Source organism: Macaca mulatta, chromosome 1, assembly GCF_049350105.2.
Source record: "Macaca mulatta isolate MMU2019108-1 chromosome 1, T2T-MMU8v2.0, whole genome shotgun sequence".
In the NCBI taxonomy this organism is placed as follows: Eukaryota; Metazoa; Chordata; class Mammalia; order Primates; family Cercopithecidae; genus Macaca; species Macaca mulatta.
Genome location: NC_133406.1, coordinates 227688262 through 227713807, shown reverse-complemented (window position 1 = coordinate 227713807; position 25546 = coordinate 227688262). Strand labels below are relative to the sequence as shown.

General features: G+C 48.9%; 1 protein-coding gene and 1 long non-coding RNA gene across 2 annotated transcripts in view; one reads left to right on the top strand and one right to left on the bottom strand.

Moving 5' to 3' along the window:
• Positions 1-25546, bottom strand: part of LRRC38 (leucine rich repeat containing 38) — a 42710-nt gene that overhangs the window by 13784 nt on the left and 3380 nt on the right. The gene's annotated exons all lie outside the window — the stretch shown is intronic.
• Positions 196-6364, top strand: LOC106993240 (uncharacterized). Its single transcript, XR_001439435.3, has 3 exons — positions 196-696; positions 1906-2008; positions 6229-6364. It is a non-coding gene; the product is annotated as an uncharacterized LOC106993240 (long non-coding RNA).

Below are 25546 nucleotides of genomic sequence, written 5' to 3'. Positions count from 1 at the left end.
CAAATTCCTTCCCTCCCTACATTAGACAGAGTTGGCTTCTGTTTATGCTCAAGACACCCAACCGATGGATTCTAGGACAATGGAATTCAAGAACGAGTTGGGCTCCTGTCCTAACTGTCAGCCTTTGTCCCACAGCCACAGATCATTTAACTGGGTCCTGCTGTTCTATAAAACACGAGGGCTTCGGCAGGCAGCGGGAGTCACGCGGCTCACCTCCCCACAATGGGCAGGCTCAACTAGTGGGAAGTTGACCTCCTACCTTTCGTCTTGTGATGGGTCTACCTCCAACCCACTGAAACCAAAGTGGGCTCCATCTCATTCCGGCCTAGGCAGAACAGGGTCCGCAGCACCCTCCCCTTATAACCACGACTTCCTTCTCTTCCAGGGCACATTCAGAAGAGACAGGCATCTCCCTTGTGCAGGGCGGCTCGGTGGCCTGCCTGTCACCACCTGTCTGGACTCCCTCCCCTTGAGTGATGCCTTCTCCCCAGCAGCTGACACCTGAGCTGGAGAGGGTGAGGAGCTGCCATTCTCCAGAAATAGACAGTGACACAGCGGATGTTAGACTGAGATTAATCTCTTGCACCGGACCGGCCCCTTGCCAACAAACAGGCCTGCAGCCAGAGGATCTCTCAGGGCCTTTCCCCTCGTCTGGCCTCCTGGGAACTGCGTAACTCAGATTAACAACAGGCTCTGGTAAGCACTTTTTGTCATTAAAAATATATTTTTGTTTTCCTAACTCCACTTATTAGGCAAAGCTCACATATATACTGAGACAATAAAAACAATCAAAGAGAAGGTAGAATTAAAAAAAAAACAGTTAACACTTGGCTTATACCTTTCTAGACTGTGTGTGTGTGTGTGTGTGTGTGTGTGTGTGTGTGGTGTGTGTATGTATGTACATAAAACTACCAAGTAGAAATATACTCCACCACTCTGTCGGATAACCATACTGGGAACATCTTTCCATTCAACAAATATAATTATATCATTTTTAATGGCTGCAGGGTATTTTACTGTGTAGATGAGCCATGATTTACTTACCCAACCCCAGGATGTTTCCAGTTTTCTCTCTTAGAACTAATGCTGCTATGAACAGCCTTGCACACATTTTTTTTCTTTTTTCTGAGACGGAGTCCTGCTCTGTCACCTAGGCTGGAGTGCAGTGGTGGTGGGATCTCAGCTCACTGCAACCTCCGCCTCCCGGGTTCAAGCAATTCTCCTGCCTCAGCTCCTGAGCAGCTGGAATTACAGGCACTTGCCACCATGCCTGGCTAATTTTTGTATATTTAGTAGAGACGGGGTTTTACCATGTTGGCCAGGCTGGTCTTGAACTCCTGACCTCATGATCCGCCTGCCTCGGCCTCCCAAAGTGCTGGGATTACAGGCATGAGCCACCGTGCCTGGCTGAACACATTCTTTTTTTTTTTTTTTTTTTTTTTTGAGACGGAGTCTCGCGCTGTCACCCAGGCTGGAGTGCAGTGGCCGGATCTCAGCTCACTGCAAGCTCCGCCTCCCGGGTTCACGCCATTCTCCTGCCTCAGCCTCCCGAGTAGCTGGGACTACAGGCATCCGCCACCTCGCCCGGCTAGTTTTTTGTATTTTTTTTTTTTTTAGTAGAGACGGGGTTTCACCATGTTAACCAGGATGGTCTCGATCTCCTGACCTCGTGATCCGCCCGTCTCGGCCTCCCAAAGTGCTGGGATTACAGGCTTGAGCCACCGCGCCCGGCCGCTGAACACATTCTTAATTATTTCCCTAAGATACATTCCCACAAGTTGAAGGTTGTGGGTGAGTCCTTGAACTTGTGCCAACACTGGATTTTGTCACTCTTTCATCTTTATCAATCTGATAAGCCATGAAAGGGTATATTGTTGATTTGGTTTGCATTTATCTGGTTATCAGGAGAGCTGAACGTTGTATTACGTGCTTAGTGGAAACTTGGATGTGTCCTTCTGTGAACTGCCTGCCCAGGAGCTGTGACATGAGCTTTGCAAGTCTTCCCAAGGTGAGAGGCCGTCGTGCAAAGGGGGAATTGGAGAGAAATACGGTGGATCCAGCCCACCCAACCCCACCCATTTCCACAAACTTCAACTTGTGGGAATGTGTCTTGGGGAAATCATGAAGAATGTGGGCAAGGCTGTTCACAGCAGCATTGCTTCTAGGAGAGAAAACTGGAAACCTCCCAGGACTGAGTAAATCGTGGCTCATCTACACAATAAAATATCCTGCAGCCATTACTGCAGCTACAACTTCAGGGAAGGCAGGTTCTTCCTCCCATGGCCTAGAGGAAGGACCAACATGGAAGGTTCTCCAGGGACCACTGGGCATTGGTCCCTCTGCTCTTGGCAAGAGCTTACTACTCCCCGTCACTCTCTTCTGCCTTCCCTCCCTGGCTAAGAGAGCCCAGCCTATGCTGGTAGAATACCTTCCCCTGCCCTCCCTGCCAGCCTCCAGGAACTCCAATCCCAAAGGCCCAGGAAATAACAGCGGCTTTTTGGCCTTTCAGGCCACAGCCAGCCTTGGTTTCACAGTATCATAGAGGATCTGAGGCCACCTTTGGTATCTCTCACTTCCCCTCCCTCCCTACCCCTCTCCCTTATTTTACAGATGAGAGGCCCAGAGAACTTGGGCAATTTGTCTAAGGTCACTTGGAGTCTAGACTGGAACCCAGGTCTCCTGACTCCCTGTGTAGTGCTCTGCCCAGGCACCAGGTCCTTAATTCGCCCTGAGCATCTGGGGAAGCTGCACGTGCTACGGTCGCTGCTGCAGCTGCTTCAAGCCGCAGAAAAATATTATTCGTAAGGAGGCAGCTGAGAGGGGACCGCAGGGCTTGCTCCTCTCCTGGGGACACGGGTGCCAGGAACACCAGCTCTAATTTCTGATAGTGCTGACCTGTGTTCTCCACCACCACTTTCATTAAATATCGACAGTGGCATCGGGCAAAAATTCCCAATTAAACTCCCATCTCGCCTCCACCGCAGACACTTCGTCTGATTGAGTAATAAGCTGATTTTGCTAAGAGGAAGCTGCATCTGCAGCTTTGGGTCAAGGGTTCACCCTGGCTTATCCTGGCTCCACAGAGTGTGTCCTGTAGAAGGGGCAGTGCGGTAACGGGGACCCTGCACCAGGGGTGTGACCTGTGTCTGAATGCCACACACTAGCCTGAGTCCCACCCCTCATCTTAAAACCCTGACATCAGTCACACACATAAGCGAGGAAAACCGACTGACTGTTCATGTGATTTTTATAATCTGTCCTTCCCCTGGTAATAAAGGAGCAGAGGATGATCATAGAATTTTCTTTGTTTGTTTGTTTTTGAGACAGAGTCTCGCTCTGTCGCCCAGGCTGGCATGCATTGGTGCAACCTTTACTCACCGTAACCTCTGCCTCTCGGGTTAAAGCCATTCTCCTGCCTCAGCCTCCTGAGTAGCTGGAATTACAGGCACCTGCCACCATGCCTGGCTAATTTTTGTATTTTTAGTAGAGATGGGGTTTCACCATGTTGGCCCGGCTGGCCTTGAACTCCTGACCTCAAGTGATCTGCCTGCCTCGACCTCCTAAAGTGCTGGGATTATAGGCATGAGCCACTGCACCTGGCCTTATAGATAATTATATTCTTGGGAAGGAAGCAAGAGTTTCCACTATTCCCACTGATGTCACAATCACCCCTGTCATCTCGACCATCCCTGCCACTGCTGCTCCCATCACCTCCCCATGTCCACCCCCACCCCCACCCGCTCCATCATCCAAAATAAACACTTCCTATGAGTTGAGCCCTAGGCTGAGTACTAGGGAACTAACCTGTGTCTGGTGACTACAGATGATCTGGTTAGAGAGAACCTTCTGGTTAGGCAGTGTGAGGAAATCCAGGAATGGTCCATGAGTCTCGTACCTCCCATAGGCTGTCATGGTGCTCAGAGCTCCACACGGCCTCTGGATGGTCAGGCACCCACTGTGGCTCCCTCCCAGGCCTGCCCTTCTAAAGTCTCCATGGTCCCAAGTTCATCTGTAATGGTGGGCTCACCGGCACGCTGGAAGCAGAGACGTGTTATGTGTCTCAGGATATGCAGGGGTGTGTGTCCCCTCCCATGACACTGTCAAGCAGGCATCCTAATGGGAAGTAACATTTCTAGAAACTCCTGCTATTTATCAGGAACTACAATGAGTACTTCCCAGTTACCATTCAACCCCTTTGTCCAACAACCCTTCAGGGCATTGGTTCTCCGCTGGGGGTGATCTTGCCCATCAGGGGGATTTGTCGATGTCTGGAGACATTTTTGGTTGTCACCCTGGGTGGGGCACCAGTAGCATCTGGAAGGTGGAAGACAAGGATGCCATGGAACATCCCATACTGCACAAGACAGCACCCACAACACAGAAGTAGCCAGCCTCACTCACACAGCAGCTGTGCTGAGTGTGAGATGCCCTGCCTTGGGGTATTTTTTAAACCCAGTTCAAAAATTTTTATTTTTCATTTTTTAGACAGGGTCTTACTCTGTCGCCCAGGCTGGAGTGCAGTGGCATGATCTCAGCTCACTGCAGCCTCAACCTCTTGGGCTCAGGCGATCCTCCCACCTCAGCCTCCTGAGTGACTGGGATGACAGTCATGTGTGACTCCTGGCTAATTTTTTGTATTTATTTGTAGAGACAGGGTTTAGCCATGTTGCCCAGGTTGGCCAAAACAAATTTTTGTTGTTGTTGTTGTTGAGACAGAGTCTTGCTCTGTCGCCCAGGCTGCAGTGCAGTGGCGCAATCTCGGCTCCCTGCAAGCTCCGCCTCCCGGGTTCACGCCATTCTCCTGCCTCAGCCTCAAGAGTAGCTGGGACTACAAGCACCTGCCACCACGCCCGGCTAATTTTTTGTATTTTTAGTAGAGACAGGGTTTCGCCGTGTTAACCAGGATGGTCTCGATCTCCTGACCTCGTGAACTGCCCGCCTCGGCCTCTCAAAGTGCTGGGATTATAGGCATGAGCCACCATGCCCGGCCCCCAAAATAATTTTAATTGTGGTAAAATTTATAACACAACAATGTGAAGGTAGCTTCATGCTAGAGAAACAAACTGTCCACTTGAAAATGGCTAAGATGATATATTTAAATCTTAGCTATTTTCTTTTTTTTTTTTTTTAGACGGAGTCTCGCCCTGTCACTCAGGTTGGAGTGCAGTGGTGACATCTCGGCTCACTGCAACCTCTGCCTCCCAGGTTCAAGTGATTCTCCTGCCTCAGCCTCCAGAGTAGCTGAGATTACAGGTGTGTGCCACCATGCCCAGCTAATTTTTGTATTTTTAGCAGAGACGGGGTTTCATCATGCTGGCCAGGCTGGTCTCGAACTCCTGACCTCAGGTGATCCACCCACCTCAGCCTCCTAAAGTGCTGGGATTACAGGCGTGAGCCCCAGCGCCCAGCCAAATCTTAGCCATTTTCAGGTGGAGAGTTTCTCTAGCGTTGTTACATTCACATCGTTGTGCAATCATCACCACCATCCACCTCCAGAACTCCTTCCACCTTCCCAAACTGAAAGTCTGTCCACATTAAACACTAACTCCCCATTCCCCCTCCTCCCAGGCACAGGCAAATATTATTCTACTTTCTCTTCTATGAGTTTGACTATTCTAGGTACTGCATAGAAGTGAAATCATACAATATTTGTCCTTTTGTGATTAATTTCACGTAGAATAATGTCCTCAAGGTTCATCCATGTTGTAGTACATGTCAGAATTCCCTTGCTTTTTAAGGCTGCACAATAATCCATTTCATGGATAGACAATATGTTGTTTTTACATTTAATAGGAGGAAAAATATAATGTAAAAAATAGAGAAAATTTTCATTCTTAAAAAAAGCACTTTTGGCCGGGTGCGGTGGCTCACGCTTGTAATCCCAGCACTTTGGGAGGCTGAGGCAGGTGGATCACCTGAAGTCAGGAGTTTAAGACCAGCCTGGCCAACATGGCGAAACCCCATCTCTACTAAAAATACAAAAATTAGCCGGGCGTGGTAGTGGCAGGTGCCTGTAATCCCAGCTGTTCGGGAGGCTGAGGCAGGAGAATCGCTTGAACCTGAAAGGTGGAGGTTGCAGTGAGCAGACATCGCACCACTGCACTCCAGCCTGGTCGACAGAGCGAGACTTCATCTCAAAAAAAAAAAAAAAAAAGCGGGGGGGCACTTTTAAAAAACATACTATTACCCAGCCCTGAAACTCTATGAATTCTTCTCTTACTCATCCAGGACCTGTTTGACTGGCGCCTCTGTAGACCCAGCAGATCTCAAGCCAACATAACATAGCGTTCACAATTGTATCACAAAGATGTAACGCATCTCTGCTCTGCCACTCCCCTCTCTCCTCTGACCCAGGCCTAACCTCTGACCACGTGAGGCCTGTGTCTCTTGGGAGTTCCCTGGGAGCCACGCTGTCCCTGGGATGGGGATTCTCCCTCTGTGTCTGTGCTGTGTGTGAGTTACTCCAGGGATATCTTCCTGTGAATGCCAGCATCTCAGCCTCAGATCACGAAGTGCTCTCTACGCTTCAAATAGCTGCAAAACTATTTACCAATAAAAGTAATTCCGATTTTCCTGGCAAGTCGGAAATCAAGTTGCTTTTTTTTTTTGTTTTGTTTCTGTATATGTAATTTTTCTAGCAGCAAGGGCCATGGTAGACCTAGGTTCCCAGCAGCAGATATCTGCACCTGGTGGTCTTAGCGGGGTTCAATACTGCAGCAACTGCTGTCACCAGGGCCAGAGTTGTGGTAGGGGAAGTGACCTCGAGGTGGGGCCTTTGGGGTGGACAAGGGGAGGTTCATGAGAAATGAGCTACACAGGTGGAGGAGACGTCACCATTATCTGACCTTCTACTGTCACAGGTGGGGACACAGCAGTGAGGTTACTTCCCTGGAGGAGATACAGACCGACCCTCTAAGTCGTCCACATGCTAATCCTCAGAATCTGTGAATATGCTGCCTTGCAAGGCAGAAGAGGCTTTGCCAATGTGATTAGATTAAGGTTCTTGGGATTGGGGGATGATCCTGGATTTGCAGGCAGTCCTGATAGAATCACGAGGGTCCTTATAAGAGGGAGGCAGGAGGATCAGAGTGGGAGAAAGAGATATGCCGATGTAAAGAGAGGTCACGGGGAGGTGCCCAAGAGCCGGGGGGTGCCGGCACCCTGTAACCTGGAAAGGCAAAAGGACACAGACATTGTGATTTTAGCCTGTAAGACACATTTTGGGCTGGGCACAGTGGCTCATGCCTGTAATCCCTGCATTTTGGGAGGCTGAGGTGGGTAGACCACAAGGTCAGGACTTCAAGACCAGCCTGCCCAACATGGTGAAACCCCGTATCTACTAAAAATACAAAAATTAGCTAGGCGTGGTGGCGCGCTCCTGTAATCCCAGCTAATCGGGAAGTTGAGGCAGGAGAATCACTTGAACCCAGGAGGCAGAGGTTGCAGTGAGCTGAGATGGCGCCACTGCACTCCAGCCTGGGCAACAGAGGGAGACTCCATCTCAAAAAAAAAAAAAAGAAAAAAAAAGACGCATTTTGGACATCTGACCTCCAGAACTGGAAGATAACAGATTTGTGTCATTAGAAGCCCTACAACGTGGTCGTTTGTTCCAGCAGTAATAAGAAACTCACACGTACCCCTAGGTCACACAGTGAGTCAGTGGCAGAGCTGAGCCCAGGAGCCAGGTATCCGCACTCTCAGTTCCACCCATGTTCAGCAGTTCGTCATTGAGACACATCTGTGGCTCAGTGTGAGCCTCAGGAACTGGGTCCTTTGAGTGTTAACACTGACTGACTGCAGTGACAATAACAGTGGCATTGATGTGCTCTGTGTGCCAGGCACTGTGCTAGACTTTATTTATTTATTTATTTTTCATTTCTTCCTTGCTATATAATGTGGTAGGCTTTTGACAGGGATTCTCTCTCTGGCCCTCATGGTAGATTTGTGAATTTTTTTTTTTTTTTGAGACGGAGTCTCGCTCTGTCGCCCAGGCTGGAGTGCAGTGGCGCAATCTCGGCTCACTGCAAGCTCCGCCTCCTGGGTTCACGCCATTCTCCTGCCTCAGCCTCCCAAGTAGTTGGGACTATAGGCGCTAGCCACTACGCCGAGCTAATTTTTTTGTATTTTTTGTAGCCACTACGCCGGGCTAATTTTTTTGTAACACGGGGTTTCACTGTGTTAGCCAGGATGGTCTCCATCTCCTGACCTCGTAATCCGCCCACCTCGGCCTCCCAAACTTTGGTTTCCAAAGTGCTGGGATTACAGGCGTGAGCCACTGCACCCGGCCTTGTGACTATTTTTGTCCACTTTTTATACATTAGAAAACTGAAGCACATAGCGGTGAAGCAGTTTGCCCAGGCTCACACAGCTGGTAAATAAAGGCACTGAATTTAAACGATGGTGGATCGAAATCAAAAGTCTGTGTTCCTAGCCACTGTGATGTATCTATCCCCCTCTAAGGGGTGCCATGCAATATGAGGGGAGCAGTGCTGAACCAGGAACTGGGGGGCTTGGCTCTTGCCTCGGCTTCTCACTAGTTCGCTGTGTGACTTTGTGCAAGTCACTTGGTCTCTCTGAGCTGTGGTTTCCTACCTGAAAATGAAGAAAGGCAGGTTACGTGACCCTACAGTCTACACATGTGTCTTCTGGAATGTTGGCTCCACGAGGGCAGAGCCATGGTCAGCCTCGCTATGTCCTAGGCAGCTGGACTTAAATTTGCTTTCGGCAGGTGTTTGGTCTGCTCTGGTTTCTGCTTATATGTTCAGGTCACCTTTGGTTTAGCCCCTACGAGGCCAGGTTCTGAAGCAGGGAAGCTAAGTTTGGCTCTCAGCCTAAAGCAGGAGCCATGGACACAAGGGGGTAGGGATACAAGTTTCTGCTATGCGATTTGAGACCACAGAAGAATCAGGGACAAAGATCCTGGAACCAGTCTCTCTGAAGCATGGAGCAGACGCAAGACAAATATTCATGAAGGAAAGAATGAGGATGAGCTGGTGACATACACGGTGGGATAGCCCCAGTGTGTCTGGGAGCCCAGGCTGCACAGGTCCACAGGAAGAGCTGTAGAAGGTCAGTATTCTGGCTCAAGGGTAGCTGAACATAAACTAGATGTACGTGATACATATTTAGAAGCCGATTCTGGTTGCTGGTGGGTGATCTAATTTCTGACAAGGATCCGGTGTGAGCAGAATGAGACCTGAGACGTGCAAGAGGCTGGGAGCTTTGCATGTCCTCTGCTGCAGGCTTAAGGGCTCTGTCTATTTAGGTTCAGAAAGGAACGTGGTGGAGACGGGGAGGGAGGGAAGAGGAGTGACTGCTCTGGGTATCAAAGGAGGCACAGTCACTGGTTTATAAGCACTCTGGACCCTCCTTCAAGACCTACTCCTTTGGCCAGCAGAACCAGAATAGGAACCCCAGAAAGAATCACAGGACTCAAGCACCCTGGGCAGAAATCCCACCTGATATGTGATGCTCCTTGCAGCACCACTAAAAAGTGGTCATCTGGACTCTGCTCGAATGCCCCTAGTGATGGCAGCCTCATTACCTCCCAAAGGCAGCCCATTTTCAGAGCCCTAATGCGGTTAGACAGTTCTCATTATGGTACATCGAATTCTGTTTCCCTGTAGCTCCCAATCATGGGCCCATCTTCTGAGGTCAGAACAAGTCTCCAGTGTTCAGTGACAGCCCCTCAGGCGCCTGTAGACAGGCATTATGTTCTTCCAAGTCTCTACTCTTGAGAGTTGAACATCAATTGTCCTGTATCAGCACAGTCTTACTCTCCGAATACAAAGAGTGTCTGACATTTTATAATGAACTGGAAACCCAGGTAACGGCTTACAAATTGTGATTAGAAGGGGTCTGGGGGCCTCAACCTTCCTACTCTCCGAACACCCCTATCCAAGCATCACCATGTCTGAGAGTCTATACAAACTCATGCCTCAATGATCAACAGTGCTTATCAGATATATATATATAATATTATATATAATATTATATATATTATATATAATATTATATATAATATTATATATATTATATATAATATTATATATAATATTATATATAATATATATAATATATAATATATACATTATATATCATATGTATAAATTACATATGATTATATATACATATATTATATATAATATATATATATATAATGGAGAGAGGGAAAGAGAAAGAGAGAGTCTCGTTCTGTCACCCAGGCTGGGGTGCAGTGTCAAGATCCTAGCTCACTGTAACCTCAAACAATCCTGGCCTCAAGTGATCCTCTTGCCTCAGCTTCCCAAGTAGCTGGGACTACAGGTGTGTGCCACCAAACCTAGCTATTTTTTAAAATTTTGTTTTGTAGAGATGGGGTTTCACTATGTTTCCTAGGCTGGTCTCAAACTCCTGGGCTCAAGCAATCCTCCCGCCTCAGGCTCCCAAGTGCTGGGATTACAGGCGTGAGCCACCTCACTCAGCCCCCTTCTGTCTTGACTGCATTTATCTCTGCTTAAGCCTCAAGTTGCTAACACTCCAGCAAGAACCAGTTGACCATACTGGCTTCTCTCAGCAAGGGACAGTTCTGGAGGCCTATTCCTCTCCATTTCTCCTCCCTTTGCCTTGGCTCAGCATCCACCCACCATGTCATTCATCCCTTCAACGCATACGTATGGAACACCTGCAAGCGTGGTCCTAGCACCGTGGCTAAAACACTGAACAGAACAGACAAGGCCATGCTCTTGTGGCTATAACTAAGTGAAACAGATGATGGGTAAATGAGTAAAATGTATAATATGACCCATAGGGACTGGTGCAACAGGAAGAAGAGGAGCAGGGGGACAGGGAAGGAGAGCCAGAGGCAGTGGGGTACAGGGTGCAATGGGGCTGCGGCTCAGGGATAAGGTGGCATTTGAGAAAGGGTCTGAGAGGAGGGAGGGGCCTAGTCATGCTGACACCCAGAGGGAGGTCATCCTGGCAGAGGAAGTAGCAGGTGCAAAGGCCCTGAGGTAAGGAAGTACCTGATGAGCTTCAGGAATGACAAGGAATCTGGGGTGCCCAGGCCAGCGTGAATGAAGGGAGAAGAGCAAGAAATTTGATCAGAAAGGAACTAGGAGGAGGACAGATTACAGGAGGCCTTGTGAGCCGCTGGAAGGACTTTTACTTCTGCTCTTCACGATATGGGAGCCCCTGGAGAGCTCTGAGCCGAGGAGGAACATGACTTGATATCTGACAAGCAGGGAGGGGTCACTGCTCCAGAAAAAGCTCTCATAGAAGGTAGAAGTCAAATTTGTTTTTAACACGTGTTTAATCCACTCGGGTTTCCACTAATATGGTCAAGTTACCTTTGATTTACCTCCCTCCAAGTCAAGGTTCTAACTCAGAAAGACGCACTGAGTTTGGTTCTTAGCCTGAAGCAAGAGTGGAAGCTCGTGGCTAAGAGACTCTAGTTTCTGACGTGAGATTTCAGGGGCCACAAAATGGTTAGCAACAAAGATCCTGGAGTCACACCTCAGCTCTGCCACTTCTTGGCTGGTGACCACCTTGGTTTCCTCTCTGGGGGAATTGCTCCACATAAACTGGAGTGATTCTGAAGACTTCATATGAAAAAAAAGGAAAAATAGCTCATGATTAATTTTTCTATTGATTACAAGTTGAAATGACATTTTGGGCCGAGCATGGTGGCTGATGCCTGTAATCCCAGCACTTTGGGAGGCCGAGAAGGGCAGATCACCTGAGACCAGCCTGACCAATACAGAGAAACCCCGTCTCTACTAAAACTACAAAATTAGCTGGGTGTGGTGGCACTTGCCTGTAATCCCAGCTACTCAGGAGGCTGAGGCAGGAGAATCGCTTGAAGCCTGGAGGCAGAGGTTGCCATGAGACGAAATTGCACCACTGCACTCCAGCCTGGGCAACAACAGTGCAAAACTCCATCACATATACACACAAAAAGACATTTTGGATATGCTGGATTAAATAAAATATCCAAGATCATCTCATCTGCTCATTTTTCTGTTTTAAATATGGCTGCTGGAACATCTGGAATTATCTCTGCAGCTTGCATTCTATTTCTATCAGGCCACGCAGCCCAAGAGTTTTCAGCTCAGCGCCTGGAATCGAGCAGATAATTGACAAAATGAAGCCAGGGGAGGAGCCTGCCCCGGGGCAGGAAGCAGAGAGGACCCCCAACCAAAAAATAAAAATAAAAAAAGAGCCCAGTTTGTGTTTTAGTGCTTATTTCCTCACATGCAAACCAAGTAAAGCAACTTATTTGGATATTATAAAATCTGAGGGCTGAGAGGCAGGGCATGGTGGCTCACATCTGTAATCCCAGCACTTTGGGAGGCCAACGTGGGCAGATCACAAGATCAGGAGTTCAAGACCAGCCCGAACATGGTGAAACCATGTCTCTACTAAAAATATAAAAATTAGCCAGGTGTGGTGGTGCGCGCCTATAGTCTCAGCTATTCGGAAGGCTGAGGCAGGAGAATCCCTTGAACCTGGGAGGCGGAGGTTGCAGTGAGCCAAAATTGTGCCACTGCACTCCAGCCTGGGTGAGGAAGCAAGACTCTGTCTCAAAAAACAAACAAACAAACAAACAAACCCTGAGGGCTGGACCCATTCTGGAAGCTGTAAACCACTCCCTGCCTCTGATACATGAGCTGTTAGCATTATACCCTGCAGGTGTCTCCTGGGGTGGCTGCAATGCAATACCACCAACTGGGTGGCTTATACAACAGAAATGCTTGTCTCAGAATTCTGCAGGTTGAACATCTGAGATGAAGGCATCGGCAGCGCTGGTTCCCTCCAAGGGCTGTAGGAAGAATCTGTTCCCGGCCTCCCCACTGGCTCCGGTGGTTTGCTGGGAATCTTCGGCTTTCCTTAGTTTGTAGGTATAACACCTCCACCTCTGCCTTCCTCTTCACATGGCATTCTCCCGGTGTGCGTGTCGGTCGCTATGTCTGTCCAAATTGCCCCTTTTTATAAGGATACCAGTCATACTGAGTTCAGACTAACATCTGCAACGGTGATCCTATTGCATTTTTTGTTTGTTTGTTTGCTTTTTTGAGACAGAGTCTCACTAGTCTCACTCTATTGCCCAGGCTGGAGTGCAGTGGCATGATCTCAGCTCACTATGCAACCTCCGCCTCCCAAGTTCAAGCAATTCTCCTGCCTCCACCTCCCAAGTAGCCGGGATTACAGGTGCCCGCCACCACACCCGGCTAATTTTTGTACTTTTAGTAGAGATGGGGTTTCACCATGTTGGCCAAGCTGGTCTCAAACTCCTGACCTCAAGTGATCCACCCACCTCCGCCTCCCAAAGTGCTGGGATCACAGGCATGAGCCACCGCGCCTGGCCGGATGATCCTATTTCTAAACAACAGAAATAGGATCAGGTCACATTCTGAAGTATTTAGGGTTAAGACTTCCATGTATGAACTTGGGGGTGACAGGGAGACACAATTCAACCCAGAGCATCCTTTTCCGTTGCTCCTTGCTCAGAAATCTACAGGAATTTGCTTCCTTTGTCAGGATCCCGGCATGGCCCACTCAAACAGGATTATTTGAACAGAGTCTAACAAAGGGGCTGGTTACAAAGGTGTGTACTGGATTTAGAAAGTCAACAGGGATACTGCGGTACCCCAGGGCTCAGGCCAGTGGGCGGGGTGGTCTTACGGCCCCAGCCTGAAGAGATAAGGAGAGCGGGCAGTTATGTAAGGCAGAGAGGCAGCAGGACTGGAGCTGTGTGCGGCCTTCCAGACCACAGTGCGACCCACGGGAGGTTGCCTGCAGGAGGTATGCACGCTTTCCGTATGTGTATTGTGAAAGAAAAATAAATCTCACCCAAATCACTAAGCCAAAGGGAAAAGTCAAGCTGGGAACTGTGTAGGGCGAACCTGCCTCCCATTCTGTTCCTAAATAAGATAGCTACAAAGATTGGCCGGGCTCGGTGGCTCATGCCTATAATCCCAGCACTTTGGGAGGCCGAAGCAGGCGGATTACCTGAGGGCAGGAGTTGGAGATCAGCCTGGCCAGCACGGAGAAACCCCGTCTCTACTAAAAATACAAAAATTAGCCAGGCATGGTAGCACATGCCTATAATCCTGGCTACTTGGGAAGCTGAAGCAGGAGAATCACTTGAACCTGAGAGGCAGAGGTTGCAGGGAGCTGAGATCATGCCACTGCACTGCAGCCTGGGCGACAGAGTGAGACTCTGTCTCGGAAAAAAAAAAAAAAAAAAAAGCTACGAGATTTAAAAAGAAAAGAAAAAAGCTACATACCTCCCTCACAATTTGCCCACAACAAAATTCTCTGTGGACAAAGGGCAGGTAGAGCTCAGAGTCATCTCTCTGTTCATATGAGACAAATGCCCATCTGATTGCTTCCTTTAACCTACTCTTTCACTCAGACAGACTGTGGCATAAGTGACTATTCCTATAAATTGTGCATTCAGCAAAAGACTAATCAGAAACTTGAAAGAATGAAACTGTTTGTCTCCTGGAGGCCCCCTCCCCACTTCAAATTGTCCCACCTTTCCAGACTGAACCAGTGTACATCTAACATGTATTGACTGATGTCTCATGTCTTCCTAAAATGTATAAAACCAAGCTATGCCCCGACCACCTTAGGCCCATGTCGTCAGGACATCCTGAGGCTGTGTCACAGACACATCCTGAACCTTGCTAAAATACACTTTCTAAATTCACTGAGACCTGTCTCAGATACCTTTTGGTTTACAGTGTTATACTAAAATAAAAGGTTATAAAGTGAACGCCAGCAGGCATACGAAAGAGCAATTTTAAATGATACGACATTCTGGAAAAGGCAAAGCTAGAGGCAGCGAAAAGATCAGTGGTCACCAGGGGTTGAGGAGGGAGGGGAGAGGAATGAATGAGCGGGACACAGAGATTTTTAGGGGCAGTAAAACTATTCTGTGTGATTCTATGATTGGGAAGGATGACATGACATAATCCACTTGTCAAAACCCATGGAATATGCAACACAGAGTGGACCCTCATGTAAACTTGCTGTGGGCTTCAGTGAATAATCACGGTCACATTGGTTTATGCAATATATGGTACAGATGTGGCATACTAATATATATACGCATATGTATTAGTATATACTAAATAGTATGTGGCATAGTAATATATATATATGAATATATACAGCATATATATAGAGTATATATACTATAGATAGTACTTAGGTGTTTACGGTACAGAGGTGACATATTAATGTAAGATGTTAAAATAGGGGAAATTGCAGGGTCAGGAGTAAAGGGAAACCTTTACTGTCTGCTGAATTTTCCATAAACCTCAAATTGCTCTTAACAAAGTCTATTATTTATTTATTTATTTAGAAACGGAATCTCACTCTGTTGCCCAGGCTGGGGTGCAGTAGTGTGATCTCGGCTCACTCCAACTTCCAAATACTGGGTTCAAGCGATTCTCCTGCCTCAGCCTCCCTACCAGCTGGGATTACAAGTGCGCGCCACCATGCCCAGATAATTTTTGGGTTTTTTTGTTTTTTGGGGGGTTTTTTGTTTGTTTGTTTTGAGATGGAGTCTCGCTCTATTTCCCAGTCTGGAGTGCAGTGGCGCGATCTTGGCTCACTGCAACTTCCAATTCCTGGGTTCAAGCAATTGTCCTGCCTCAGCCTCCCTAGCAGCTGGGATTACAGGTGTGCGCCACCATGCCCGGCTCATTTTTGTGTTTGTTTGTTTGTTTTTTGAGACGGAGTCTAGCTCTGTCACCCAGGCTGGAATGCAGTGGCGCGATCTCAGCTCACTGCAAGCTCCACCTCCCGGGTTCACGCTATTCTTCTGCCTCAGCCTCCCGAGTAGCTGGGACTACAGGCACCCACCACCACGCCGGGCTTATTTATTTATTTATTTATTTATTTATTTATGTATTTTGAGACAGAATCTTGCTCTGTTACCCAGGCTGGAGTGCAGTGGCGCAATCTCAGCTCACTGCAAGCTCCGCCTCCCGGGTTCACGCCATTCTGCCACCTCAGCCTCCCCAGCAGCTGGAACTACAGGTGCATGCTACCACGCCCAGCTAATTTTTTTTTTTTTTTTTTTGTATTTTTAGTAGAGATGGGGTTTCACCATGTTAGCCAGGCTGCTCTCGATCTCCTGACCTCAGGTGATCTGCCCACCTCAGCCTCCCAAAGTGCTGGGGTTACAGGTGTGAGCCACCGTACCCAGCCAAAGTCTATTAATTATTTTAAAAAATAAAATAAAATAAAACCACCTTTTCACCCAGAGAAAATCACTATTGACACTAGGCTGTCTATCTATCCCTCTGGTCAGTTTTCTAGGGAACTTACTTCTTTCCCCTGACCTCGGGGCTCCCATACCTGCCCCCGCTTGCTTCCCCAGCCTTGCTGCTCCCTGGCCAAGAAGGCAAGAGGCACTGGCCAAGAGGGTTCCTCACCCCCTCACCGCCTCCTCCCTCTGACTCGTGCACACACAAATGAACGCTGGAGCCGGGGTTTCCCATCAGCAAGCAGTTCTTGTGGCCTGGACCATCACCCTCTCTCCTTGTCTGGCTGCCCTGTTGTTATTCTGTGGCTTGCCATGTGACTTGGAAGGGGAGATGAGGAACGGTCTATAAACCACTGTCATTTTACTGGGCTAACACGAGCCCTCCTCATTTGCAAGCGCTCCTCCATTCTCTTCTAAAGATTTTTCACATCTGTGTTTCCTCGATCCTCTTGACAACCCTCAGGATGACAGGCAAGGGAACAAACACCCAGGGAAGTTAGGTGACCTGTCAAGTCAACAAAGATGTCCTGACCCTCGGCTCTAAGCCCTCTGTCCCCTCCAGGCGACCACCTCAACTTTCACTTCTGGTGTAGATGATCACTTATGATGGTAACATCTAAAAGCACACATCATCTCATTGGGGTCTTATGAAAAAGCAATGCTATTCTTTCCAATAACGCACGGAGGAAGGTATTTTTTCATATGAAGACAGGAACATACTCTTGCACCTCCTGATTTGAAAGAGATGTCCTGGGGTGGTGGGACATTGCCACAGGAACCCACCCAGGGGACCTTTGCTGGGAGCCTCAGACTCTTTCATCCTGTGCCCTGCAGGAGGCTGGCACAAGAGGCCCCAGCTCAGCTTACATCAGAACGAACAGGGGCCTTTTTGGTCACCTACCACTGGTGGCCAGTGGGAGGAACACGTTTTGGAGTTCAGCCAGCATTCAAAGTGTTTGTTTGTTTGTTTGTTTTTGAGACAGTCTCGCTTTGTCGCCCAGGCTGGAGTGCACTGGCGTGATCTCGGCTCACTGCAAGCTCCGCCTCCTGGGTTCACACCATTCTCCTGCCTCAGTCTCCCGAGTAGCTGGGACTACAGACGTCTGCCACCATGCCTGGCTATTTTTTTTTTTTTTTTTTTTTTTTTTGTATTCTTAGTAGAGATGGGGTTTCACCGTGTTAGCCAGGCTGGTCTCAATCTCCTGACCTCAGGTGATCTGCCCGCCTCGGCCTCCCAAAGTGCTGGGATTACAGGCGTGATCCCACCGCACCCAGCCCTCTCTGAATTGTTTATATACCTATATTCTCTGCTGACTCCAACCGGCTGCTTCTCCTGCTAACCTCACCCAGCGGACCCAGGGGCATCTGAGGTCTCACTCCTTCACTCCTTATCTGGGAAAATCCACTCTCTGGGAGATGAGAAGGGTGAAGCCGAGAGAAGCACGTGACTCTTAGATCCCACCGGGAGCTAACGTTGGAGCCGTGATTGGGACCACGGTCCTTGTCTGTTCGGTTTCTATTGGCCTTTGAGAAGCTGCCCCTTCATCTTGAATGGCCCATAGCTCCCTCGAGGTCCTGACTACCTGACCTTGACATTTACCACATATCCAGCTGGGAGGATGGAGAAGATGGGACGCCAGGGGACTCTTGATTGGCAGCCTCCGAAGTGCGAGAGCCGCGGGGAGGACGTGCTTTCCCAGATCCTGCTGTCTGCGTGGGTTGTCATACGTTTGGGATTTGACAGGCAATTCCTTAGTTCAGTGGGTTTTGTAAGTCTGTATACGTATCTGGTCTATTTGGCCACATTTCTATGCTTTAAACAAAGACAAAATAATAACAGCTTCTATACGTGGTGATGGAGGAAATCGCTCAAAAGCTTCTTTATATGACTATCATTTGAGGTCAAAGGAGAGACGCTATCACCTACATTTGACCAGGGGACACTGAGGACCAGGAACATCAGGGGACTTATCTGCCATCAGAGAGCTCAATGGAAGCACAGACAGTCATGGACGCCTGGGGGTGGCTGCCCAGCCCTGCCCCAGACCCATGGTAACCACAGTACATATTCTTTGCCATACGGATAGGAAAACAGAGAAAGCCCATCAATACACAAAGAGAAAATAAGAAAACAGCATGAGGCTGGGCACAGTGGCTCAGGCCTGTAATCCCAGCACTTTGGGAGGCTAAGGGGGATACTTTACTTGAGGCCAGGAGTTTGAGACCAGCCTGGCCAATGTGACAAAACCCCGTCTCTACTAAAAATACAAAAAAAAGCTGGGTGTGGTAGTGTACACACCTGTAATCCCAGCTACTCAGGAGGTTGAGGCACGAGAATCGCTTGAACCTGAGAGGCAGAGGTTACAGTGAGCCGAGATTGTGCCACTGTACTCCAGCCTGGGCAACAGTGCAAGACTCTGTCAAAAGACAGAAGAGAGCGGGAGGGGAGAGGAAGGAAGGGGGAAAGGGAGGAAAGAGAGAAAGAGGAAGGAAGGAAGGAAGGAAGGAAGGAAGGAAGGAAGGAAGGAAGGAAAGAAAGAAAGAAAGAAAGAAAGAAAGAAAGAAAGAAAGAAAGAAAGAAAGAAAGAAAGAAAGAAAGAAAGAAAGAAAGAGGAGGGAGGGAGGGAAGAAAGGAAGGAAGGAGGGAGGGGAAGGGGAAGGGGGAAAGAAAGAAAAAGAAGAAAGAAAAGAAAGAAGGAGAGAGAGAAAGAAAAGAGAGAGAGGGAGGGAGGGGAAAAGAAACGAAAGGAAATAAAGGAAGAAAGAAAAAAGAAAAGAAGAAAGAAAGAAGAAGAGAAAAGAAGAACAAAGAAAGAAAAAACAGTATGAGAAGCAGAGACAAGTATATCAGCGAGGAAAGGGGGTGCTGTGTTTCCTGTGCCCCAGTTCTGCTCCCACGACTTCCTGGGGCTTGACTGTGTGTGCCACTGTGCCCGGCTAGTTTTTTGTATTTTTAGTAGAGATGGGGTTTCACCATCTTGGCCAGGCTGGTCTTGAACTCCTGACTTCAGGTGATCCGCCCGCCTCGGCCTCCCAAAGTGCTGGGATTACAGGCTTGAGCCACCACGCCTGGCCCTGATGCATTTTCACAGCCCGCACCAACCCGAAGGTTGATAAGGCCGGGCAAGCACCTCATCCCTGCAAACCATGTTCCAGACCACAAGACGCTAGGACAGCAGGAACCACACAGCCACTTGGCTTAAAGGGCTTAACACTTTGGGTAACTGAGTCGGCTGGAACTTGCCTGCTGTACCTACTGGTGATACTGTCCTCTCCAAACCAAATCCCCTCCTGGGTTCCCCTGGGGCTATCTGTCCACTGTCTTATGTTGTTCAGCAAAAAGGGGTCCCTTTGAGTTCATTGATAGAGTAACTGGATGAGTGGAACATTTTCAGAAAGATCTGGTTTTTGAGGCCAGAGTAGGATGACCCTGTGGGAGCTCTCCAGGGAGCAACTAAGGCAGACCCCTCAGTGAGGCTGCCTTAGGTGAAGCTTGCAGTTGGCTTGGCACCAGAAAGCCAGACCACAGTGCCCATAAGAGCTGGCACCTGGCTCCTGGACACTGATAATGGTGAGAAAGGTGACACCCCAGTGACTCAACTCTAAGAGACAAGTTAAACATGCAGTGGACTGTGGCACACAGGACATGTACCGACTCATCAACAGCAAGACAGCTTTTACTTGCATGAAAACTGAGACCTCAGTAAGCCTCTGCCCAGGAACATGGCGCTCTCAGGTATAAACACACGCAAAATGTTCACTTGACCGGTAAGCAAATAACGCAAATTAAAGCAATAAGGAGATGTTGTCGCTTTGCCCAGCAAATTGAAAAATATTTTTTTAAAATGAGAATAAAAAATGTTGGGGGCCAGGCACGGTGGCTCACGCCTGTAATCCCAGCACTTTGCCAGGCCGAGGTGGGTGGATCACCTGAGGACAGGAGTTTGAGACAAACCTGGCCAACACTGTGAAACTCCATCTCTACTAAAAATACAAAAATTAGCTGGGTGTGGTGGCATGCGCCTGTCATCCCAGCTACTTGGGAGGCTGAGGCAGGAGAATCACTTGAACCTGAAGGTGGAGGTTGCAGTGAGCTGAGATCATGCCACTGCACTCCAGCCTGGGTGACACAGCGAAATTCCATCTCAAAACAAACAAACACAAACAATGGGAAAGGTGTGGCTGCGCCTGTACTCTCTGCTAATGGTGCCAGGCAGCTGGCACCATTAAGGCATTCAGGGGTTTAAAAAAAAGGATAGACTTGGCTGGGCTCGGTGGCTCACGCCTGTAATACCAGCACTTTGGGAGGCCAAAGTGGGCAGATTACCTGAAGTCAGGGGCTCGAGATCAGCTTTGCCAACATGGTAAAACCCCATCTCTACTAAAAATACAAAAATCAGCCGGGCGTGGTGGTGGACACCTGTAGTCCCAGCTACCGTGGAGGCTGAGGCAGTAGAAGAGCTTGAACCCGGGAGGCGGAGGTTGCAGTGAGCTGAGATCGCACCACTGCACTCCAGCCTGGGCAGCAGAGCGAGACTCCGTCTCAAAAAAATAAAAAAAAGCATAGACTTTCACCCTGTGTTTCTACCCCAAATAAAATAACCAGAGGTTTCCACAGACTTTCTATGTGTAAGGATATTCAGCTCAGCACTGCCTACGTACAAAAAATAAAAGGAAACAAACCCACACTTCTAACAACAGGGGATGGGTCCAATTCATAAATCTATAAAATGACCTATTCTCAAGGCCATTTCAAGTTAAATCCTCCGACAACTGTAATGACAGGAAATGCTCCCAATTCAGTAACAGAAAAAAATCATTTTGCGAATGCATAGTATCATATCAATCTGTTTAAATATACATATATGTAAGAATACAACTAGAATAAAATGTAGCAAAACTTTAATAGCAAGGGGATTTTGGATACCTTTTATTTTCTTCATGATACTTTTGGCATTTCCCCAGTTTAATAACAGGAGCCTGTTATTTTTATCAACAGGAACATAAAGCTGCTTTTATTTTCTCAAAGAAGAAAAAGAAATAGAGTCACCGGGAGAAAGGACCAGCGTGACCTTCAGGCAAGCACCGGGTTTGTCCCTTAGGCTGAAATACCATTTATGCTGTCAGTATGACAAGAACTCCTCATTCCTCTGACCAACCCAGGCCCTCATAGGGTCTGACATCAGAAAACAGAAGTGGAGCTTCGGGGAGATGGGGAGCGGCTCCCCCAGCAAGTCCCAAGTCAGGCCTGGTAAGCTGATGGGGTTAAATGATGTGACCTGCCTGCCATGATGCCCTTCCTAGACAGGATGGTGCCTTCAGGGTCTGCCCCATGGGGCACCCAAGCCCCTGAATGCTCAGATGCTCCAGACGCTCTTTAGTGGATCTTTTCTGGGAAGCTGTCTCCACCCAGGAGCCAGGGTTCACCACAGACCCAAGGCATGACATGTGGTTCTGTTTAATTCCGCCCCAGTCCATCCTTCCTCCCAGCCTTGCCCTCCCTACACCTCCGTGCATCAAGGTCATACAGCGAGAGAATCAGCTCGAATCTCTTTCCTAGTGCTGTAGGCTGTGACCTTCAGGCTACACGTGGCTGCGGCTAGAAAGGGAGGTGCCAGAGGGTGCCTGGGTGAATGCTGCCTCCCACCTTGACACCTGCAAGTACCCCTCCTGTGATACACTCCCAGGCATGCTGTGGGCTGTGTCAGCTGCCCTGTGCCCCTCCAAAGCCAAGCCCAGAGTCCAATGACCCCTACCAAGCCTCATGCCCACTGGCCTCGCTTTCTCAAACCCAGCGGCATTTTCTCCCTATGGCCCAGGACCAGGGCTAGGGACAGCATGTGTAAAGTCCTTCCACACTGTGACAGCATTTCAGGCCCATGAGCCCAGAGCCCCAGTGCACCCAAGAGCTCTGCCCTCCCAAATGCACAGAGACTACGGCCCCCTGAACTCCAGCAGAGGGGTCTTTGGAGGTCACCTCCCCTGGGGGCCTCGACTTCCTAACTTTTAAAACCAGGTCAATTTCCCCTTCCCTAAAACTATAGAACTTCAGACTTGGAAGGAGCCTTATGGTCTTCCTACCTACACTCTTTGTTTATAAGAGAAAAATCTAAGGCACAGAAGACAGGCAACTTATACACAGTCCCACAGTGAGTGAGTTACTGCACCACAGAGCCAGCGAAAAGCCCCAGCTCTCGCATGCATAGGAATCCCCTGGAGGTGTGGAGCTTGCTAAAATGCAGATCCCCAGGCCTCAGCCCCCTACCCCCAAGCCCTCATTCAGTCATAGATCTAGGGGCCTGTGAATCAATCTGTACTTCACACAAGCCCCCCTGGAGATTCTCATGCAGGTGGTTCTCAGGTGACACTTTGAGAAACACCATGGTGCTCCTTTTGTGTCTTTATCTCCTGCCCACTTCGCTGGGCTGCTATGCAGAGAAGACGATGGGACGACGTGAAAGGCTTTGAAGATCACTGCCAGGTGAAGACAGTGTCCTTGCACTGCTTCCTGTTCTCCTCTGAGCCCTCCTCACTCTCCCGCTCTGCCTTGGCTTCCAGATCTGGAGCCCTTTCTAATACTTAAAAAGAGATCAGCCGGGCATGGTGGCTCACGCCTGTAATCCCAGCACTTTGGGAGGCTGAGGCGCGATCACCTGAGGTCAGGAGTTCGAGACCAACCTGACCAACATGGTGAAACCCCGTCTCTACTAAAAATACAAAATTTGCCGGGTGTGGTGACGCATGCCTGTAATCCCAGCTACTCGGGAGGCTGAGGCAGGAGAATCGCTGGAACCTGGGAGGCGGAGGTTGCAGTGAGCCGAGATTACACCACTGCACTCCAGCCTGGGCAACAACAGTAAAACTCTATCTCAAAAAAAAAATAAAAAAAAGAGATCATCACTGTCCTTTTGGCGATACACTGTCCTAAACTGCCTGGAACCCACCCCACTGTCTCACAGGAGAACCACCAGACTAGGCCACTGTCATCCAAATGGATCAGTGATGTCGGGGGTGGGGCGTGCTGGGGATACTCTCATTTTCCCTCTTTTTTTTTTTTTTTTTTTTTTTTGAGACAGAGTCTCACTCTGCCACCCAGGCTGGAGTGCAGTGGCACAATCTTGGCTCACTCACTGCAACCTCCACCTCCCAGGTTCAAGCAATTCTCCTGCCTCAGCCTCCCGAGTAGCTGGGATTATATGTGCCCACCACCATTCCCAGCTAACTTATTTGTATTTTTTTAGTAGAGACGGGGGCCTCATCATGTAGACCAGGCTGGTTTCAAACTCCTGACCTCAAGTGGTCTGCCCGCCTAGGCCTCCCAAAGTGTTGGGATTACAGGCATGAGCCACCGCGCCTGGCCTCATTCTCGTTTTCTATGCGTATCAGAAAGAATTGGGTGTGGGTTCAACACTCTTGAATTCAAGCTCACCTCAGCCACTATGTAACCTGTGCAAACCTCTTCACTTCTTTGTACCTCTTTTGGTTTCCTGTTGGGTGAGCTGTAGGTAAAGGTACCTGCTAGGTACTGCTGTTGTATTAAAAGAGACAGCACTTGTAAACTACAAGGCGGCTTGTACCCATAAGATAGGGTGGTAGGGTTGCCAGATGAAATGCAGGATCCCCAGTTCATGTTAAATTTCAGAAAAACAATAAATAACGTTTTGGATACGTCCCAAATATTACATGGGACCTACTTATACTAAAATATTATTTGTCATTTATCTGAAATTCAACATTAATTGGGCATCTTGGGTGTTTTGGTTTGTTGCATTGTTGTGTTTTGGTTTTTGCTGATTGGCTGCTGGGTATTCTGGCATCCGTTGGCCCTCCTCCCACCAGCAAGGCAGTTCCTCCTCAGTCCTCAGACTCAGATTCCCCCAGCCCCCGGACCATGGAAGGGCCTGGACGGAGGGTACCACTGGGCCTTGACAGCCTTTTCTTCCTCCCCTCTGCTGCATGCTCTGGGGCTGAGTGCTCCCCGTCAGCCCTGTGGCCACAGGGGGAGGCTCACCTGGCAGACAGTACAATGTCTGCAACTGTCACAGCTAGACAAGGTCACAGGGAGAACGCTCTGGGCTCTGTCTTGTTTATCTGGGGGACAAGGGGGCAGGGAGGCAAGGGAAAGCAAGGGCAGGCTCCTCTTTGCTCCTTCCTTCAATTTCCTCCCCTGGAAGAGGCAGAAGGCCTGCCTAGAAAGCCCCGGAACTTGCACCCTAATGGAGCCTGGTTTTCTCTGGCAGGAAGTGGGTGGTCCTCAGGGAGGCGGTGCTTTGAGCCAGGAGATCCTGGTGCACCCCCAGCTCTGGGTTTAACTCTCTGTGTGATCTAAGGCAAACTACATCACTTCTTTAGTCAAAACAGGATAATAACAACAGCGCCAATTAAAACACTGATATAGTACACACTGTAAGCCAAGCACTGTTCTCGGTCCTTTATAAATAATGCCCTTTTAACCCTCCTAACAAGCCTAGAAGGTGGGTACTGTATCAGCCCCATTTTACAGGTGAGGAAACGGGTACAAAAAGATCACACAATCAGTAAGAAGTAGAGGCAGGATTTGAAGGTAAGCAGCTTGGCGCCGGTCTGGGCTCTGAGCTGTCTCTGTGAAAAGTAGAAAAAGCACAAATGCAGGAGGAGGTGGGAGGCGGCGATGAACACCTATTGAGCACCTATAGCACGCTAAGCAAGACAGTGTCCTTTACAGAGATGATCTCATTTAAATCTCACAGCAAGCACGGCAGAGGACACCGTTACCACATTCTGAATCCAGATGCAGAGAAACTGAGGCTTGGAGAGGTCCGGGACTTGCCTAGGATTATAAACCTGAGTCCAAACCTGAATGTGGGTCTCACTTCAAGGTATGTGCTGGGACCTCCACCACCCACCCTGCATCTGGCTCACAGTTTAGGAGACACTCTCGGGCCACACAGCATGGACAGTGGCAGTGAGATCAGAGCTGCTCGTGGCACTGCACCCTGCGAGGTACCCTGGAGCTGCGTCCATCCTCTCCCTACTGGCTGAGACAAAGCCACACCCCCAACCCCTGTTCCCAGGGCCCTGGACACGGCTCCTTGCTCTGAACCTGTCCATCCTTCCTCCAGTCTTTCCCATCTTAGTCCAGTTTCTTCCCCACATCACAGAGAGCAGGAGGAGGAACATTTTGCTTCGATTGCTCTTGTTACTCTCACCCACATCACCTTGTTTGGATCCCGACAACCACTGGGTCGGATGGACTACACAGCATTACCCATATCCTGATTTCACTCAAAGGGAAGGTGAAGCTTAAAA